Below are 21,805 nucleotides of genomic sequence, written 5' to 3'. Positions count from 1 at the left end.
ATCGTATCACCTTTATATCTTTTGCTTTTACCTTTGTTTTAGTTCTTTCCTTTTTAGTTTTCATTTCTTCTCTTAGATAAATGAGTCTTTAGTGTTTAGGTTGAGTGTTTTGCTTTTGTCTCTCCCCCTATGCATTCGAGCTTGCGAGCTATATAATAAAGAGTATCTTAGTCAAGGGCTTTGCTTTGTGCCATGATCAAAAGTATGAAAAGAACGATAGCATGAAAGATCATGAGAGGATCTTATGGAAAGTGATAACTTCACTTATAACACGTATGATGATTGAAACTTGTTGAGAATAAATCAACATAGACCTCAGTCATTGTTGCAATTAATAAGAAGTAATAAGGAAAGATAGGTTCACATATAAATATATCATCTTAGACACTTTTTACAATTGTGAGCACTCACCAAACTATTACATGCTTAGGAGTAGATGTTGGACAAGGAAGACAACATAATGAATTGGCTTTGCTTGGTTCCAAACAATGTTATATGATTAGAGACCCCTTAGCATGTGACGGTCGCTTCCACCTCTCATTAGCCAAAACTCAAGCACCAAGTAGAGATACTAGTTGTGCATCCATAAACCTCCAACCCTACCTACCTATGGATTGAATAAGATACTTCAAGTAAGTTGTCATCGGTGCAAGCAATAAAAATTGGTCTCTAATATGTATGATCTATTAGTGTGTGGAAAATAAGCTTTGTACGAACCTGTGATGAGGAAGACATAAAAGTAACAGACTGCATAATAAAGTTCCTTATCACAGGAGGCAATATAAAGTGACGTTCCTCCGCACTAAGAGGACACGCATTCAAACCTCAAAAGCACATGACCACCTCTGCTTCCCTCTGCGAAGGGCCTATCTTGTACCTTTACGTTTTGCCCTTGTAAGAGTCATGGTGATCTATACCCATTCCTTATTTTTGCCTTTGCCTTGGCTACCGTCACATGCTTGGGAAAGATCTATATTCATATATGAACTTGGAGTTGAGTACTTATGCTTTATTATTGTTGACTTTACCCTTGAGGTAAATCGTTGGGAGGCAAAACTATAAGCCCCTATCTTCCTCAATGTCCAACTGAAACTTTGACACCATGAGTACCACATGAGTTATAACAATTGTGGAAAACAAAAGGGATGATTGAGTATGTGGATTTGCCTTACAAGCTCTTACTTGACTCTTTCTGATGTTGTGATAAATTGCAATTGCTTCAATGACTTTGGACTGTTGTTGGTTACTTCTCGGTAAGGTTTTTGCTTCATGATTTGCTTTGTTAAGGAATTGTTACTTTCCCATAAGAATCTTTATGATGTATTGCTATTCTATGTGTGATCATGATGCCCTCTTGTCCATATTATGTTTTATCGACACCTTCGTCCCTCAACATGTGGACATGTTTATGGAACTTGGTTTTCGCTTGAGGACAAGCAAGGTCGAAGCTTGGGGGAGTTGATACGTCCATTTTGCATCATGCTTTCATGTTGATATTTATTGCTTTATGGGCTGTTATATTACTTTGTGGTACCATATTTATGCCTTTTCTCTCTTATTTTGCAAGGTTTATTTGAAGAGGGAGAATTCAGGCAGCTGGAATTCTGGACTAGAAAAGGAGCAAATCTTAGTCCACTATTCTGCACATCTCCAAATGCCCTGAAAAGTTACGTGGAATTTTTTGGGAGTATATAAAAAATACTGGGCGAAAGAAGTACAGGAGGGGGGGCACCAGGGCGCCACAAGCCCTGCCACCGACACCCCCCTGGTGGCGGAGGGCAAGCTTTTGGGCTCCCTGACGGCCCACTAGCCCCCCTCTTTTGCTATATGAAGGGCTTCGTTCCAGAAAAAATCATTCGGGAGCTTTTTCGTGGTTTCGCCGCCGCCACGAGGCGGAACTTGAGAAGATCCAATCTAGAGCTCTGGCAGGACGATCCTGCCGGGGAAACTTCCCTCCCGGAGGGGGGAATCGTCGCCATCGTCATCACCAACACTCCTCTCGTCAGAGGGGACGCATCTTCATCAACATCTTCATCTGCACCATCTCCTCTCCAATCTGTAGTTCATCTCTTGTAACCAATCTTCGTCTCGCAACTCCGATTGGTACTTGTAAGGTTACTAGTAGTGTTGATTACTCTTTGTAGTTGATGCTAGTTGGATTAATTGGGGGAAGAGTTTATGTTCAGATCCTTGATGCTATTCATTACACCTCAGATCATGATTATGATTATGCTTTGTGAGTAGTTACTTTTGTTCCAGAGGACATGGGATAAGTCATGCTGATAATAGTCATGTGAATTTGATATTCGTTCAGTATTTTGATATGTTGTATGTTGTATTTTCCTCTAGTGGTGTTATGTGAACGTTGACTACATAACACTACACCATATTTGGGCCTAGAGGAAGGCATTGGGGAGTAGTAAGTAGATGATGGGTTGCTGGAGTGACAGAAGCTTAAACCCCAGTCTATGCGTTGCTTCGTAAGGGGCTGATTTTGATCCACTAGTTTAATGCTATGGTTAGACATTGTCTTAATTCTTCTTTTGTAGTTGCGGATGCTTGCGAGAGATGTTAATCATAAGTGGGATGCTTGTCCAAGTAAGGCCAATACCCAAGCGTCGGTCCACCCACATATCAAACTATCAAAGTAGCGAACGTGAATCATATGAACATGATGAAACTAGCATGACAGAAATTCCCGTGTGTCCTCGGCAGCGTTTTTCCTCCTATAAGTCTTTGTTCAGGCTTGTCCCTTGCTACAAAAGGGATTGGGCCACTTGTTGCACCATTGCTACTACTTGTTACTTTTCACTTGTTACGTTTCACCTCGCTACACCATCACTTGTTACCGCTACTTTCAGTGCTTGCAGTTATTACCTTGCTGAAAACCGTTTATCAGAGCCTTCTGCTCCTCGTTGGGTTCGACACTCTTACTTATCGAAAGGACTACGATTGATCCCCTATACTTTTGGGTCATCAGTGATCTATTTATTCACACAAGTATTACTGTTTCCTGTTAATACATTTATAGCATGAACAATAGACGATTATCATTAACAAGGAAATATGATAATAGCCATTTTATTATTGCCTCTAGGGCATATTTCCAACAGTCTCCCACTTGCACTAGAGTCAATAATCTAGTTGCATTGTGATGTATCGAACACCCATAGCATTATGGTGTTGATCATGTTTTGCTCGAGGAAGAGGTTTAGTCAACGGTTCTGCAACATTCAGATCTGTGTGTACTTTACAAATATCTATTACTCTACTCTAGACATGGTCCTGGATGGAGTTGTAGCGGCGTTTGATGTGCTTGGTCTTCCGGTGAAATCTGGGCTCCTTGGCTATGGCAATGGCCCCAGTGTTATCACAGAAGAGTGTCATTGGACCCGACGCGCTTGGAACCACTCCAAGGTCGGTGATGAGCTTCTTCATCCAAATTCCTACATAAGCCGCTTCTCAAGCAGCTATGTACTCCGCTTCACATGTAGATGCTCCCACGACTTCTTGCTTGCTGCTGCACCAGCTCACTGCCCCGCCATTCAAAACATACACGTATCCGGTCTGTGACTTAGAGTCATCCGGATCTGTGTCGAAGCTAGCATCGACGTAACCCTTTAGGACGAGCTCTTCGTCACCTCCATAAACGAGAAACATCTCCTTAGTCCTCTTCAGGTACTTAAGGATATTCTTGACCGCTGTCTAGTGTTCCATACCGGGATGACTTTGGTACCTTCCTTCCGAACTTATGACAAGGTTTATGTCAGGTCTGTTACACAGCATGGCATACATTAGAGAGCCTATGGCTGAAGCGTAGGGGACAGTCCTCATCTTCTCTCTATCTGCTGCCGTGGTCGGTGACTGAGTCTTACTCAATCTCATACCTTGCAAAACTGGCAAGAACCCCTTCTTTGAGTTTTCCATATTGAACTTCTTCAATATCTTGTCAAGGTATGTACTTTGCGAAAGACCTATGAGGTGTCTTGATCAATCACTATAGATCTTGATGCCTAATATGTATGTAGCTTCTCCAAGGTCCTTCATTGAAAAACTCTTGTTCAAATAGGCCTTTATGCTCTCCAACACCTCTATGTTATTCCCCATCAGTAATATGCCGTCCACATACAGTATGAGGAAAGCTACAGAGCTCCCACTCACTTTCTTATACAGACAGGCTTCTCCATAAACCTATATGAACCCAAATGCTTTAATGACCTCATTAAAGAGAATGTTCTAACTCCGAGATGCTTGCACTAGCCCATAGACGGAGCGCTGGAGCTTGCACACTTTGTTAGCACCCTTAGAGTCGACAAAACCTTCTGGTTGCATCATATACAACTCTTCCTTAATATTCCCGTTAAGGAACGCTGTTTTGACGTCCATTTGCCAAATTTCATAATCATAAAAGGCGGCAATTGCTAACATGATTCGAACTGACTTCAGCTTTTCTACGGGAGAGAAAGTCTCTTCGTAGTCAACTCCTTGAATTTTTCAAAAACCCTTTGCGACAAGTCGAGATTTATAAACGGTCACATTTTCGTTGGCATCAGTCTTCTTCTTGAAGATCCATTCATTTTCTATGGCTCGCCGATCATTTGGCAAGTCCACCAAAGTCCATACTTTGTTCTCATACATGGATCCTATCTCGGATTTCATAGCCTCAAGCCATTTGTTGGAATTCGGGCCCGCCATTGCTTCTTCATAGTTCGAAGGTTCACTGTTGTCTAACAACATGATTTCCATCACAGGGTTGTCGTACCACTCTGGTGCGGAGCGTACCCTTGTGGACCTTCGCGGTTTAGTAGCAACTTGATCTGAAGCTTCATGATCATCATCATTAACTTTCTCTTAAGTTGGTGTAGGCGCCACATGAACAATTTCCAGCGTTGCGCTACTTTCCAGTTCGAGAGGTGGTGTAATTACCTCATCAAGTTCTACTTTCCTCCCACTTACTTCTTTTGAGAGAAACTCTTTCTCTAGAAAGGATCCGTTCTTGGCAACAAAGGTTTTACCTTCGGATCTAAGATAGAAGGTATACCCAATAGTTTCCTTAGGGTATCCTATGAATACGCATTTCTTTGCTTTGGGTTCGAGCTTCTCTGGTTGAAGTTTCTTCACATAGGCATCGCAGCCCCAAACTTTAAGAAAGGACAACTTAGGTTTCTTGCCAAACCATAGTTCATACGGTGTCGTCTCAACGGATTTAGACGGTGCCCTATTTAAAGTGAATGCTGCAGTTTCTATTGTGTATCCCCAAAATGATAGCGGTAAGTCGGTGAGAGATATCATAGATCGTACCATATCTAATAAAGTGATATTACGACGTTCAGACACTCCGTTACATTGCGGTGTGCCAGGCGGCGTCAGTTGTGAAACGATTCCACACTTCCTTAGGTGTGTGCCAAACTCGTGACTCAAGTATTCTCCTCCACGATCAGATCGTAGACACTTAATTTTTCTGTCACGTTGATTCTCAACCTCACTCTGAAATTCCTTGAACTTTTCAAACGTCTCAGATTTGTGCTTCATCAAGTAGATATACCGATATCGACTCAAATCATCGGTGAGAGTGAGAACATAACGGTAGCCACCGCGAGCTTCAACGTTCATTGGACCACACACATTAGTATGTATTATTTCCAATAAGTCGGTCGCTCTCTCCATTATTCCTGAGAATGGAGTCTTAGTCATCTTGCCCATGAGGCACGGTTCGCATGTGTCAAATGATTCGAAGTCAAGAGACTCTAATAGTCCATCAATATGGAGCTTCTTCATGCGCTTAACACCGATAAGACCAAGGCGGCAGTGCCACAAGTATGTGGGACTATCATTATCAACTTTACATCTTTTGGTACTCACACTATGAATATGTGTATTCATCAAGAATAAACCATTCACCAGCGGAGCATGACCATAAAACATATCACTCATATAAATAGAACAACTATTATTCTCCGACTTAAATGAGTAGCCGTCTCGCATTAAACAAGACCCTGATACAATATTCATGCTCAAAGCTGGTACTAAATAACAATTATTAAGGTTTAAAACTAATCCCAATGGTAGATGTAGAGGTAGCGTGCCGACAGCCATCACATCGACCTTGGAGCCATTCCCGACGCGCTTCGTCACCTCGTCCTTGGCCAATCTGTGCTTATTCCGCAGTTCCTGCTTTGAGTTGCAAATGTGAGCAACAACACCGGTATCAAATATCCAGGAGCTACTACGAGCGCTGGTAAGGTACACATCAATAACATGTATATCACATATACCTTTAACGTTGCCAGCCTTCTTGTCCGCTAAGTACTTGGGGCAGTTCCTCTTCCAGTGACCTTTTCCCTTGAAATGGAAGCACTCAGTCTCAGGCTTGGGTCCATTCTTTTTATTGTTCCTGGTATCTGGCTTACCGGACGCGGCAAAGGCTTTGCCGTCTTTCTTGAAGTTCTTCTTACCCTTGCCCTTCTTGAAACTGTTGGTCTTGTTGACCATCAACACTTGATGCTCTTTCTTGATTTCTACTTCTGCAGACTTGAGCATCGAGTACAACTCGGGAATGGTCTTCTCCATCCCTTGCATGCTGTAGTTCAGCACAAAACCTTTGTAGCTTGGTGTGAGAGACTGGAGGATTCTGTCAATTATAGCATCATCCGGAAGTTCGACTCCAAGTTAAGTCAGACGACCATGTAACCCAAACATTATGAGTATGTGCTCACTGACAGAAATGTTCTCCTCCATCTTACAGCTAAAGAACTTGTCAGAAACTTCATATCTCTCGACATGGGCATGAGCTTGAAAAACTTGTTTCAGCTCTTGGAACATCTCATATGCACCGTGTTGCTAAAAACGCCTTTGGAGCCCCGTTTCCAAACTGTATAACATGCCACACCTAAGCAGAGAGTAGTCATCACTCCGCGTTTGCCAGACGTTCAGAATGTCCTCGGCTGCTGCGGGAGCAGGAGGGTCACCTAGCGGCGCATCAAGGACATAATCCTTTTTAGCTGCTTCAAGGATGAGCTTCAAGTTGCGGACCCAGTCCGCGTAGTTGCTACCATCATCTTTAAGCTTGTTTTTCTCTAGGAATGCATTGAAATTGAGGTTGATGTTGGCCATCTACAATATTTATAAAGACAACTTTTAGACTAAGTTCATGACAATTAAGTTCATTTAATCAAATTAGGTATGAACTCCCACTTAAATCGACATCCCTCTAGTCATCTAAGTGATACATGATCCATGTTGACTAACACATGTCCGATCATCACGTGAGACGGACTAGTCGTCATGGTGAGCAACTTCATGCTGATCGTATTCAACCATACGACTCATGTTCGACCTTTCGGTCTCTTGTATTCGAGGTGATGTCTGTACATGCTAAGCTCGTCGAGTCAACCTAAGTGTTTCGCGTGTGTAAATCTGGCTTCCACCCGTTGTATGCGAACGTTAGAATCTATCACACCCAATCATCACGTGGTGCTTCGAGACAACGATCATTCCAACAGTGCACACTTAGGGGAATACGTTCTCGAATTTTTTTAAGAGGGATCATCTTATTATGCTACCGTTGTTCTAAGCAATAAGATGAAAAACATGATAAACATCACAATGCAATCATATAGTGACATGATATGGCCATTATCATCTTTGCTCTTTCGATGTCCATCTTCAGGCATCGCATGATCATCATTGTCACCGGCGTGACACCGTGATCTCCATCATCATGATCTCCATCATCGTGTCTCCGTGAAGTCGTCACGCCAACTAGTAGTACCACTACTACTATAGCTAACCGTTAGCAATGAAGTAAAAGTAGTAAGCACACGGCGTTGCATCTCATACAATAAATTAAGACAACTCATATGGCTCCTGCCGGTTGTCATACTCATCGACATGCAAGTCGTGAAACCTATTACAATAACATGATCATCTCATACATCATACATGCAACATCACAACTTTGGCCATATCACATCACATGTCAAACCCTGCAAAAACAAGTTAGACGTCCTCTAATTGTTGTTGGAAGTTTTATGTGGCTGATTTCGGTTTCTAGCAAGAAGGCCTTCTTACCTACGTGACAGCCACAACGATGATATGCCAAAGCTATTTACCCTTCATATGGACCCTTTTCATCAAATCCAATCCGACTAGAGTGGGAGAGACAGACACCAGCTAGCCACCAGGAACCAGTCTCACGTAAGCGTACGTGTAAGGTCGGTCTTGGCCGTTCATCCCACAATACCGCCAGAAAAGAATAAGACTAGTAGCGGCAAGCAATTGACAAATCATCGCCCATAACCTTTTGTGTTCTACTCATGCATAGAATCTACGCATAGAAAACGTGGCTTGGATGCCACTGTTGGGTAACGTAGCATAAATTCGAAATTGTCCTATGCCATATTAAAATCTTCCAATGGAGAGACCAGCAACGAGAGAGGGGGGAGTGCATCTTCATACCTTTGAAGATCGCTAAGCGGAAGCATTGCTAGAACGTGGTTGATGGAGTCGTACTCGTGATGATTCAGATCGCGGTGTGATTCCGATCTAGTGTCGAACCACGACACCTCCGCGTTCAACACATGTGCAGCCTGGTGACGTCTCCCGCACCTTGATCCAGCAAGGAGGAGGGAGAGGTTGGGGAAGATCTCCGGCAGCATGACGGCGTGGTCTCGATGGAGAGACGAGGTCTCCTGGCAGGGCTTCGCCAAGCGGCGTGGGAGAGGAGGAAAGAGGGGAGCAGGGCTGTGCCGAGAGAGAGAGGAAACCGTGTGCAAAACAGCCCGAAAACCCCCTCTATATATAGGAGGAGGGGAGGGAGGGTGCCACCCCTAGGGTTCCCACCCTAGGTGGTGCGGCAGCCCCACCAGATGGGAGGTGCGGCGACCAGGGCAGGGGGAGGGGTTGGCGCACCCCTAGGTGGGCCTTAGGCCCACCAGCGCCTAGGGTTCCCCCCCCCGTCCACATCCTGCGCCTTGGGCCCATTTGTGGGTGGCGCACCAGCCCACTTTGGGCTGGTTGCCCTCCACATTTTGAACCATGCTACCTCTTGGGGCTGGTGGCCCCTCCCGGTGGACCCCCGGAACCATTTCTGGTGGTCCCGGTACGCTACCGTGACGCCCGAAACATTTCCGGCGTCAAAACCCATCCATCCTATATATCAATCTTTACCTCCAGACCATTCCGGAGCTCCTCGTGACATCCGGGATCTCATCCGGGACTTCGAACATCCTTAGGTAACCCCGTATAACAATTCCCTATAACCTTAGCATCATCGAACCTTAAGTGTGCAGACCCTATGGGTTCGGGAGGCATGCAGACATGACCGAGACACTCTCCGGCCAATAACCATCAGTGGGATCTGGATACCCATACTGGCTCTCACATGTTCCACGATGATCTCATCGGATGAACCATGATGTCAAGGAATCAATCAATCCCCTATACAATTCCCTTTGTCTGACGGTATAAAACTTGCCCGAGATTCGATCGTCGGTATACCTATACCTTGTTCAATCTCGTTACCGGTAAGTCTCTTTACTCGTTCTGTAGCACGTCATCCTGTGACTAACTCCTTAGTCACATTGAGCTCATGATGATGTTCTACCGAGTGGGCCCAAAGATACCTCTCCATCATAGGGAGTGACAAATCCCGATATCGATTCGTACCAACCCAACAGACACTTTCAGAGGTATGGGAAGAAACCATATATTTATCTAAGAATCTACATGTGTATGTCGGATTGTCTGTCTTCTCGCTGAAGTAGAACTCCTCTGAAGGTTGAAGTTAGCAAATAAAGTACATTCACCTATATTTAAATAAGTGTAGATAAGTGCTATCAAGAATTAGATCAGACAACCGCCTCAAGAGACGCGCCCTGGGGCGCGTCCCAGCCACTAGTATAGATGATATGGTGTGTATCTACCTTTGAAAAAGCACACGTTTTCCTTGGACTAGGGAGAAGACAAGCATGAAAAATTACAGGTTGAATTTTATAATCTGGATCCACTTGCTCCAGTAATTTTATAAGCACACGTTTTCCTTGGACTAAGGAGAAGACTAGGGAGAAGACAAGCATGAGAAATTACAGGTTGCAATTGATGAACTTTCCACTTGCTCCAGTCATCAACTTCCCCCAGTTGTCTTTAATTATTTCTCAAGTGCATAGGGAGAAGACTAGGGAGACCACTTGCTCCAGCATGAAAAATTACAGGTTGCAATTAGTATTATTGATGCTTTTTTGAATTTGCTCAGTGCACATAATCAAGCCATTTCTGCACACACATTAGTTACTTATATGATTTCTCCTTTATTAATATTTAGGGATAGTTATTCATGTTTACTCTAATGTAGGGATATTTAGATATCATAAAGACAAATTTATGAGTATGTACACATATTATATTTTGTATCATATTCTCATATTACTAGGGATATAACATTATAAATAGTGTGTAACATGCTTTAAATAATCTAATGAATCAAACATTATACATACTAGAGATATAACATTATAGAGCATTTTCTATCTTTGGTATGTCATTATATTTTAATGTTCTCTTACATAAATTGAAACAAACATAATCATAAGATAGTTACAACACAGAAAAGGATAGTAAAAACCAATTAAGGGATACATGTAATGTGTAACACCGCATGTAAGACTGAACTCATAAATATTTCATACTAAAACATCTAGAAGAAAATGTTGTTTAATAATTAATGTGTGAAAATATGTCTTTCTTCAAGAAATTTAGCCATGTTTCCCCATGCCATGATATAACATTGACAGTGGGTTCTACACCTAGTAATATACCTTAATCCACAAGAGATTTCCTTTACCATACATGGCATTCATCAAATAATAATCTAAGGCTTGAAAAAGAGCAAGTAAAGTACAAGGAAGCAAAGTAAATGGAACGAACAAAGTTGTTTGGTCTCATAATCACATAGCTTAAGATTACTATTACGTGCGAAACATTGGTTACCAATCTAGTGCACATGTAGACTAGAGCAACATGGTAGTACAATACTTTCTTGAACCAGTGGGCCCATGAAATTCTGGAGAGGTTCTTATCCTGAGAAGATTGATTAAACCTACAGAATTCGAAGTTAGAAACAAACTGAAAATAAAACAAAAGGAAAATATACTGAAAGTTAGGAACATTTCCAAAAGAACATGGGACAATAACTTTGTAATCTAGATATCCAAATAAGGTTTTCATCTTACCCTGGCTCTTTTGTTCCAATCAAGAACGCGACAACAAAACAACATCCGATGGAAATGGCCGTATAAGCAATGCAACGATACTAAGCAAAATGATTTGAGAAATTTAGGATAAAACCAAGAATTCAGATAAATGATACTTTCTCCATTCACAAATACAAGATGTTTTGGATATTTCAATATGAACTATATACAGACTGAAGTGAGTGAATAAACACACTCAAACATGTCTATATACATCCGATTCAGAAAAAAAGTTAGAACATCTTATATATGTTAACGGAGGGTGTAGTATCTATTATGTATTACTTAACACAAGAAAGTACCTGAACTAATACACTCACTGACTGCATTAGAGTAAATATCAACAAAGCAATGCCATACACACTACAGGAATCAGCTATAGCAATATCAACAAAGCAATGCCATACACACTACAGGAATTAGAGGTCCGACGGCGGTGGCTGGGAGGTGTGGTGGAGGGAGGCCTACCGGAAGCGTCAGCCGGGAAGGGCACTGGCGGTGCTGGTGGGAGGCCCGACCGGTGGTTCGACCTACACTCCCGCTTGGTGTCGACCGGAGACAGGCAGGGAGGGCGGCCTACCCTCCCGCCATGTCGCGCAGACGGACGACAGGGGCCCGGGAGGGCACCGGCGGCGTCAGCTGGGGAGGGCATTGGCGGGAGGCCCTACCGGAGGTGTGTTGTTGGGAGGCCCGACCGGAGGTGGCCTACCCTCCCGCCATGTCGCGCAGACGGACGAGGGCGGCCGGGGAGGGCACCGGCGACGGCGCCTGTGAACCCTAGATATTTTCACCAGAGGAGGGAACCACCAGTCGCGAGAGGGAGGGGCTGGTGCGCTTGTTGGTTTTTTTATCTGGTGTGTTCTTTTTCCACTCGCGGGAGGCAGGCCACCTGTGTTTTTAGTCTTTGCCGTCTTCATAACGACGTACGTGACGGCAAAGACTATTTTTTGTCGTCTTTTCTTGCTAATCCAAGACTGCAAAACTGCCTGCCGTTTGGGTCAGTTAACAGGAACGTGGACATCTTTGTTTGCCGTCATCCATAGCATAAGTAGACAGCAAAAATCCTGCCTTTGCCGTCATCTACCCATATAGTTGACGGCAAAACTATTTTTTGCCGTGTGGTTTTTTTTGCCGTCTGCTTTTCATGATTTTTGGCGATAGTAGCTCTTTGCCGTGTGCCCATGACGGCAAACTTCCCGTTTGCCGTCTGCCCCGACGATTTGCTGACGGCAAAGATTATACCTATCATCAAAATAGCTGATTCATGTAGTGACCCGTAGTGCACCTTTATAGTCACCCAGTTACGTTGTGACGTTTGATACACCCAAAGCACTCCTACGGTATCTGGGAGTTGCACAATCTCACGGTCGAAGGAAAAGACACTTGACATTAGAAAAGCTTTAGCATACGAACAATACGATCTGGTGCTATGCTTAGGATTGGGTCCTGTCCATCAAATCATTCTCCCAATGATATGATCCCGTTATCAATGAAATCTAATGCCCATAATCAGGAAACCATGATCATCTATTGATCAACAAGCTAGCCAACTAGAGGCTTGCCAGGGACACAGTGTGATCTATTTGTTCACACATGTATTACTGTTTCCTGTTAATAAAATTATAGCATGAACAATAGACGATTATCATGAACAAGGTAATATGATAATAACCATTTTATTATTACCTCTAGGGCATATTTCCAACAGTGGCAACCAAGTGTGTGATAGGTCGTACATGGATTTCCTTGTCATCGTGTTTTATCCTGATCTATTCGTAGAACTAAAGTTAGTCATTGTAAATTCCCATGGCCTCAATTCAGTCGAGCAGGTTGTTTAATTCCATGACATCTGCGGCGTCCACGTTTTTGGAGTTCATGGGAACGGCCCATAGCACCCCTGCTGTCGGGATACTTGGAGTCGCATCTGGGTAAAGTTCACTCAAAGATGATCTGAATATCTCACATGGTTCGAGCATTGGGACCAGAGCGAGGGCAGAAGCCATCTCGAGGGTGAGTTCCACCCCTTTCGATGTTAGAGTGTTGGGAGCCAAAGGCTTCATCATAATAAGCCCCCCCCCCCCCCCCCCGAGATTCGAACTCTAAGTTCCCAAACCTGATCTCTTGATCGGGGGAAGGTTTGTGATCTGGTCCAAGCAACCGGTTGGATCAGCATGCATCACCATGCTGCTGAACGCGAAGATCTGTCGAGGGACAAAAACGTCCCCGTTATAAATGTCGTCACTGATGACTAAAAGGAACATTGATCCTCTAGCGATCCTGCAGCGGAGCTCTCGATGAAAGCACCAATGTTCGTTTCAAAACGGCTGATCTCGAGTAGGGGGTCTGAAGTGTGCATCTTAGATCGATGGGTAACATGATACAGAGAAGATGGCATTTAACCAGATTCATGCCATCTTGATGGATCTAAAACCATACATCTTGCTCTCGTCTATATTGGTGGTGGATTAGGTGTTATAGAGTTGATCTACCTAGAGATCATATGTTGTGGACTAAACCTTGTGAATAATGATCTTAGCATGTCCTTTGAACTAAAGCCCTCCCGTGTACATACATACTAGGGGTACTAGGGTTTACACAACAACGGTTACATTAAGGAGAAAACATGTCGATTACCACTTGGCCGTGGGGAGCACGCCACGTCTTCGAAAGTGTCCTTCTCGGATACATCATTGCATTATTTATCCAGAGTCCCGTAACGATAACAGTACGACCCTGTGAATAATAATCTTAACATGTCTTTTGAACTTAAGCCCTCCCGTTTACATTCATACTAGGGGTACTAGGGTTTACACAACAACGGTTACATTAAGGAGAAAACATGTCGATTACCACTTGGTCGTGGGGAGCACGCCACGTCTTCGAAAGAGTCCTTATCGGATACATCATTGCATTATTTATCTAGAGTCCCGTAATGATAACAGTACGACCCTGGAATCTGGGCCATAGAAATAGGTAGCAGCCCAATGGCCCCTTATTCCTGAGCCACCTTCCCTAGGTCTATATCATGCTTACGGCAGAGGCTAGTGGTGGAGTGCTTCGAGGCCCCCCGAGTCATGGCTATGAGGAGATAACTTCTTGATAGCAGACTTGGTCTGCGACACAGCAGAAGTGGGAGCATGGTATCACTGTCGAAGTAACCTGCCCGTCATCAACACCCTAAAGAGATGGCGTAGGGTGAGAAGGGTGATTGGATCAAACTATAGGGAAAGGGCTTAGGAAATGCTTATCCCGAGCCAACGTATCATAGTCCAAGCCATAAGTAGCATTCACCAACACCGCCTCAACAGAAACAGTCATCACGCCAACCCACCACTACGAGGAGCACAGTCTTTGAACAACACCTGCAAGTGGGGGCTGAGAGCATCCCACTCCTGCCAGGAGAAAGGGGGGCTGGAGCCCCGAGAGTTGTTCTGGTTTTCATTGTCTCTGTTGCCATCATCTGATGGCGCCAGGGGAGGAGGAGGTGGAGCGTCAGTAGAAAACAAAGGCGAGCCCTCAGTCCACACAGAGATACTATAAGTTGTGGCGTCGGGGAATATATGGATGTGCCCACGGACGCATAGAGGGCTCGTGGCATCTATTGATGATGTGCACCGAACCAAGATGAGCAAGAGAGGAGTTATCCAGAGGGATAAGTATGGCAATCGGATGAGCGAAGCCATGAGGGTCGGGAGTTGCGCATCACACGTGGGACATCATCAAGCAAGACCCACTAGACAGGGAGAATCATAGATGTTTTACCATCGTCCAAAGCAGCTTTCACCGAAATAAATTATTGATTAAGAGGGAGGGTATAACTAGTGCAAGATGCACTCATCCTGAGGCTCTCAGCAAAGGGGAAGATCACACCAAATTCATAGGCCGATATATACTAGACCAGCCAGTCCAAGCCCTCCTTGTCCCATTCCGTAAGCTGATCGGAAATAGTTGCAGGGTGGAACCCTTTGATAGGACAATGATTACAACAACATTCTGAATGGTGGGGCAGATATCACCCGGACAAACCCGCCACCAGGGCAAAGAGCTCACGCTCAGGTATACCAAGGCCAAGATCTTTGAGCGTAGGCGGAGGGGCGCGGTTCATGCAGTCCATGATACTTGTGATCTGCGTTGGATTTTCCGTGAAGAGGAACGGGTTATGGCAACACAATGTGGGTAACTATTCCCCTCAGTTATAAAACCAAGGTTTACTGAACCAATACGAATATCAACCACAACTATCTTTAGCGGCTGCACACAAAAGAACAAACAACTTGCACCTAACGCGGGAAAGAGGGTTGTCAATCCCCTTGTACTTGTTATTTGCAAGCGGGTGAGATGTGTAGCTAATTGTAGATCGCAAGATAAAATAAAAAAAGTAAATGAAAGCAAGGTATTGAAGTTTTTGTAAATATGTTGTGAATAAACCCGAGGGCCATGGTTTTCCCTAATTGCATCTCTCATGAAAAATAGCATACAGTGGGTAAACAAACTACATCTGGGCAATTTAGAGAAAAGCGGATAGTTAAGCCATATACACAGAAATGATCATGTGTATATAAGTATGAAATCCGTAAACAAATAGGCCGACTCCTGCCTGCAACTATTACTATTACTCCGCATGCATCTAGAGTATTAAGTAAAATAGAGTAATGCATGGAGAACAATGACTTGATGTAGACAACGTAAACTCAAGGAATATGAGTAAACGCCATCATTTTATCCTTAGTAACAGGAATACAAAGATGCATCTTGTTCCGTTCTGTCACTGGGATACAAAAATTCGCAAGGTTGAACCTACTACAATGCACCTCTCTCACTGAAGAAATATCAATCTAGTTGCCCAAACTATTTCAATAGATTACTGAGAATTACGAAACTAATCATGCACATAAGAATCATATAAGTATTCAGAGATGGCTCAAATATTTATAATGAATAAACTGAACATAAACCCACAATTCATTGGACCCCACCGAACGCACCGCACAGAAGGAATTACATCATGCGGATCAAACCGAAGATGCGATGACCATTGTATTGAAGATCGAGAGAGAGAGAGAGAGATTGACATCTAGGTATTAGATATGGACCCGTAGGTCTGTGGTGAAATACTCACATGTCATCATGAGGGAAGCAAGGATGATGAGGAATCCCTCCGTGATCAATCCCCCTCCGGCAGGGTGCCGGAACGGAGCTCCATATGGCCTCACGTTGGAACAAATACTTACAGCGGCTGAAAAAGTATTTCGGGACTACTTGTGGGGTTCTTAGGGTATTTGAGAATTTATAAGCCATAGAACGGAGCGGGAAGGCCTTGAGGGGCCCACAAGCCAACAGGGCGCCCCCGCTAGGTCACGCGTGGTTGGATTGCGGGTCCCTCGTGTGGCCCCCAACCTTCCTTCAATGATTGTTGGTCTTCTTTTGGTCCAGGAAAATATCCAAAAAGTTTCAGGTCAATTGGACTTCGTTTGGTACGGAATACCTAAAACTGTGAAAAACATATAGAAAATAGCATCTGACATTCGGCATTGGGTCAATAGGTTATTGCTCAAGAATAATATAATTTGGTAAATAAATATCCCAAAAGTATTCTAGAATGATAATCTATCAGCATGGAACAATAAAAAATTATAGATACGCTGGAGACGTCTCAAGCATCCCCAAGCTTAGTTCCGACTCATCCTTGAGTAGGTAAATGATAAAAACAAAAAACATTATGTGACATTCTATCCATAATGTAACCTTATGCATGTATGCTCATTGAGAGACAATGAATTAACAAGAATTAACACAACAATACTTATAGGTATCAGCAGCAAAATCATTAATATTTCAAAGTATATGATCCTCAAAGATTGTTTTACCGCATTCATCTTATTATATTATCAAGGCCTGGATCTATATTCACCACATTAATACAAATGTCGAGCACCACGGCGTCCAAGTCAGGCAATCGGATCGTACCTTTTCAATATGCATCAACTTTTTATTCTTCACGCAATACATGAGCGTGATCCATTGGACAGAGCATATAGGTGGAATAGAATATGGTGGTAGGTTTAAAAGGGGTAAAACATGGAGAAGATATTGTCACATAATTAGGAGTACCAACGGGCTATGGAGATGCCCGTCGATAGATAACAATGCAAGGAGTAGGGATTGCCATACAAATGATGCACTAGATCTATAAGTGTATGGAAGCTTCACTAAAGCTAAGTGGGTGTGCATCCAACATGCTTTCTCATGGAGACCTCGGGCATTTGAGGAACCCCGTCATCAGAATATACAAGCCAAGTTTATGAAAAAGTGATTCCCACTAGCATATGAGTGATATAACAATAGACTCTCTATATGAAGAACAAGGTGCCACCTTGAGGCACAAGTGTGGTAAAGGATAGCAGCAAAGTCCCTTCTCTCGTTTTCTCCCATTCATTTTTATCCTGGGCTCATTTGGCCTCCCCATTTTTATTTCCACACTGGGGCAATGCTCTAATAATGATGATCCTTGCGCTTTCATTTACTTACAACTCAATATGAAAACTGATAGGACGATACGACACATTATGGATGCCTCTCGCAGTGTACGAAGATGTGCAAAGATCTAGCAATTCATATATAAAAAATATGACGAATGGTGGCTTTGCCACAAATAATATGTCAACACTATATGATCATGCAAAGCATTATGATGATGAATGAACTAGTCGTGTGAATTGACCATGGAATTTGCATGACAATAGATCTGTTTATGACTATGGAAATGCCATGATAGGTAGGTATGGCGGATGTTTTTAGGAGGATATAAGAAGGCTTATGTGCAATAGAGCGTGTCATGTCATGGGGTTTGTATGCACCAATGAAAGTTGTATCGATCCTCGAGGTGAGTACGGCGATGAACAATACCGAAGAGGCTAGCAAATATGAGTAGGTGAGATTGTGTATGTCCATGGTGTCACATTGCTCATGAAGAACTCATGTACTTATTGCAAAGTTTTATTAGTTTTATCACATATCAAAGTACTAATCGCATGCCTCGAGGGAGAGGGTTGGTAGGAATTAACCATTCCGCGACTCTAACTCAAAATGACACTAGGATTTAAACAAGGAATAGAAATGCTCTCACATCATCACCATCCCCTTTTATTTTTTTAGGTGAACAAGAAGTTTAACATCTCTTAATATCGACACCTCTCTGAATTAATAATAATGCACTCACACCTTTTTCATATCACCACGTCAATATCATTAACCCATACTTATTCTAGACGTGCGACATGATGGTTTTCATTATCACTCATTGAACACCTATTATGACCCATGCAAATTACCATCACTATTTTTTAACTCTCAAACAAATATAAGTGAAGAACGAGAGCATACTATTTCTATAAAATCAACACGCTGCGGTGCTCAAAACGATATAAGTGAAGTACTAGAGCAACTACTAAGCTCAAAAGATATAAGTGAAGCACATAGAGTATTCTAACAAATTATGATTATGTGGTATATCTCTCAAATAGGTGTGTACAACAAACTATTATTGTGGAAAACTTAAGGTAAAAGAAAACAGAACAAATGACTCTCCAAGCAAAACTCATATCATGTGATGAATAAAAATGTAGCTCCAAGTGACATACCGTTGGGTTGAGACAAAAAGAGGGATGCCTTCTGGGGCATCCCCAAGCTTAAACGCTTGAGTCTTCCTAGAATATTACCTTGGGGTGCCTTGGGCATCCCCAAGCTTAAGATTTTGTGTCTCCTCATTCCTTTGTCCATTGGGATAATACCCAAAACTTGAAAACTTGAATAACATAAAACTCAACAAAACTTCGTGAGATCCGTTAGTATAAGCAACATATCAAATATTTTCAGGTATTGTTATAATTTGATTCTTATTTTAATTTAGCATAAGGTACTATATTTTAACTTATCCATGGCTTATACCACCCAATACAATCCATATCATCATCAAAACAAGCAAACTATGCAAGAAAAAAATAGAATTTGACTGAAACATAACAGCTCGTAGTAATCTGTAATGAACCTATACTTCTGTAACTCGAACAATTGTGAAAAATTAGGAAGACCTAAGAAATTTTCTAGAAACAACGTGTAAAAGGCTCGACCTCAACTTAAAAGTACGTTGTAGTAAAATCAGATAAAATCTTCACTCGGCGTCAAAATTTCTATTTTTGCACTGTACCAATTCTACTCATCATACAAATAATCCCAAAGGCTTACTTGGCTCAAACACTAATTAAAACATAAAAAAAACAATCATTAAAGAGGCAATGATCATGTTATCACAAACAAATATAAAGTAAAATACAAAAAATTAACTATTGGGTTGCCTCCCAACAAGTGCTATTGTTTTACGCCCCTAGCTAGGCATATTGCATAGTTTTAACTTTCAAGTGTTGTCATCTTTGACACTCCAACCATAAGTGGCTCTCATGACTGAATCATAAAGTTGTATAATTCTATTTCTAGGTAAGTGTTCCATTCCTTTATTTAGTGTAAATTGGAAGCTAATGTTTCCCTCTTTCATGTCAATGATTGCACCTATAGTTCATTGGAAGGGCCTTCCAAGTATAATTGGACAAGTAGGATTGCAATCAATATCAAGCATAGTGAAATATAGAGGCACATAATTTTTATTTTTAATTATTATCACATGACTACTGTAGCTAAGGTTTTATTAATGGTAGAGTCCGCAACATGCAAGTTTAGGGAACACTCTTCAATATTAGCGAGACCAAGCACATCACATAAAGATTTAGGTATAGTTGAAACACTAGCACCAAGGTCACACAAATCATTGAATTCATATTTAGTTATATTAATTTTGATAGTATGTCCCCACTCATCATGCAACTTTCTAGGAATAGAAACTTCAAGCTCAAGTTTCTCATCATAAGCTTTTTCCATAGCTTCTACTATATACTGAGTAAAAGTTTTGTTTTCTGCATAAACATCGGGGGAGCTAATAATGGATTGCAGCAAGGAACCACATTATACTAAAGAGAAATGATCATAATTAAATTCAATTTAATCCAAAATAGTGGGGAAATCACTAGTGAATGTTTTGACGTGTCCAAACCCACTTTTTTCAGTTTTAGCATCAAAATCATCACCCTCCAAGCAAACATAACACTCCTTACTAGAGTTGACTCATATCCAATACCTTTATCATTAATATTCGTATAAGTAAGCAAATATTCAATAGGATAAGTACCAATCATTATAAAATCTTCATCATGATTCTGGTAAAAGCCACGTGGAAGAGCTTTTTCTAGGATGTCACGCTTAGCTTTCAACTTAGAGGTCCTCTCCTTACTTTCATTAATAGAAACTTGGATAAATTTAAGAGTCTCATTAAAATCATGCTTAGGAGGCAAAGCTTGTTGATGATTTTCTACATCAAGAGCAATTATATCCATGTTTTTAGCCAAAGTATCAACAGCATACAATTTTTCTTCTACCATAGTATTGATTTTTTTTGATAACTAATTAATTCTTTAATTGTGTTCTCAAGATCAGAGGGTATCGTATTAGAATTTGCAGAAGAATTTCCATAAGAATTACCATAAGAATTTCCATAACCACTAGGAACATTGCCGGGATATGGCCTATAAGCATTGTTCTTGAAATTATTTCGTGAGACAAAGTTCACATCAATAGCATCATTATTTTGCTCACTCAAGATACACAAGGGCATATAATTGGGATCAACATGAGTATTTTTATTAGCAGCCAAATTCATAAGAGCATCCACTTTTTCAATGTAAGTAGCGATTTCCTCAACAAAGTTAACCTTCTTACCGACTGGATGTCTCTCGGTATGCCATTGAGAATAATTTTTCATGATGTTGTCCAGAAGTTTTATGGCCTCTCCAAAGGTCACGTCCATAAAGTACCACCTGCAGCAGAATCTAGAAGATTTCTAGACACAAAGTTTAGTCCATCATAGAAGTTTTGGATAATCATCCACAAGTTTAAACCATGAGTGGGGCAATTTCTTATCATCAATTTCATTCTCTCCCATGATTGTGCAACATGTTCTGGATCATGTTGTTTAAAATTAATTATTTGATTTCTAAGGGAGATGATCTTACCAGGACGAAAATACTTTGCAGTAATAGCACGTTTACACTTATTTCATGTTCCAATACTATTACGTTCTAAAGATGAAAACCAAGCTTTAGCTTTATCTCTTAGTGAAAAAGGAAACAATTTTAATTTCACAATATAATTATCCTTATACTTTTTATTTTACATATCACAAATTTCAACAAAGTTATTGAGATGTGAAGCGGGATCTTCATTAGTAATTCCTGAAAATTGCTTTTTCATGACAAGATTCAGTAATGCAGCATTAATATCAAAAGTGTGCGCACTAGTGGTGGGTGGTATAGGAGTACTAATAAAATAATTTTTTTAGTATTTGATAAGTCACACAACTTTGTAGTATCTTGAGACATGGTGACCGAGCAAGGAAAGTAACAAGCAAGAAAAGCAATCTAGAGAGCGGAGATGCAATCTAGGGACAAACT

The sequence above is a fragment of the Hordeum vulgare genome, chromosome 4H, assembly GCF_904849725.1.
Source record: "Hordeum vulgare subsp. vulgare chromosome 4H, MorexV3_pseudomolecules_assembly, whole genome shotgun sequence".
NCBI lineage: Eukaryota > Viridiplantae > Streptophyta > Magnoliopsida > Poales > Poaceae > Hordeum > Hordeum vulgare.
Note: the sequence above shows the minus strand (reverse complement) of the source record.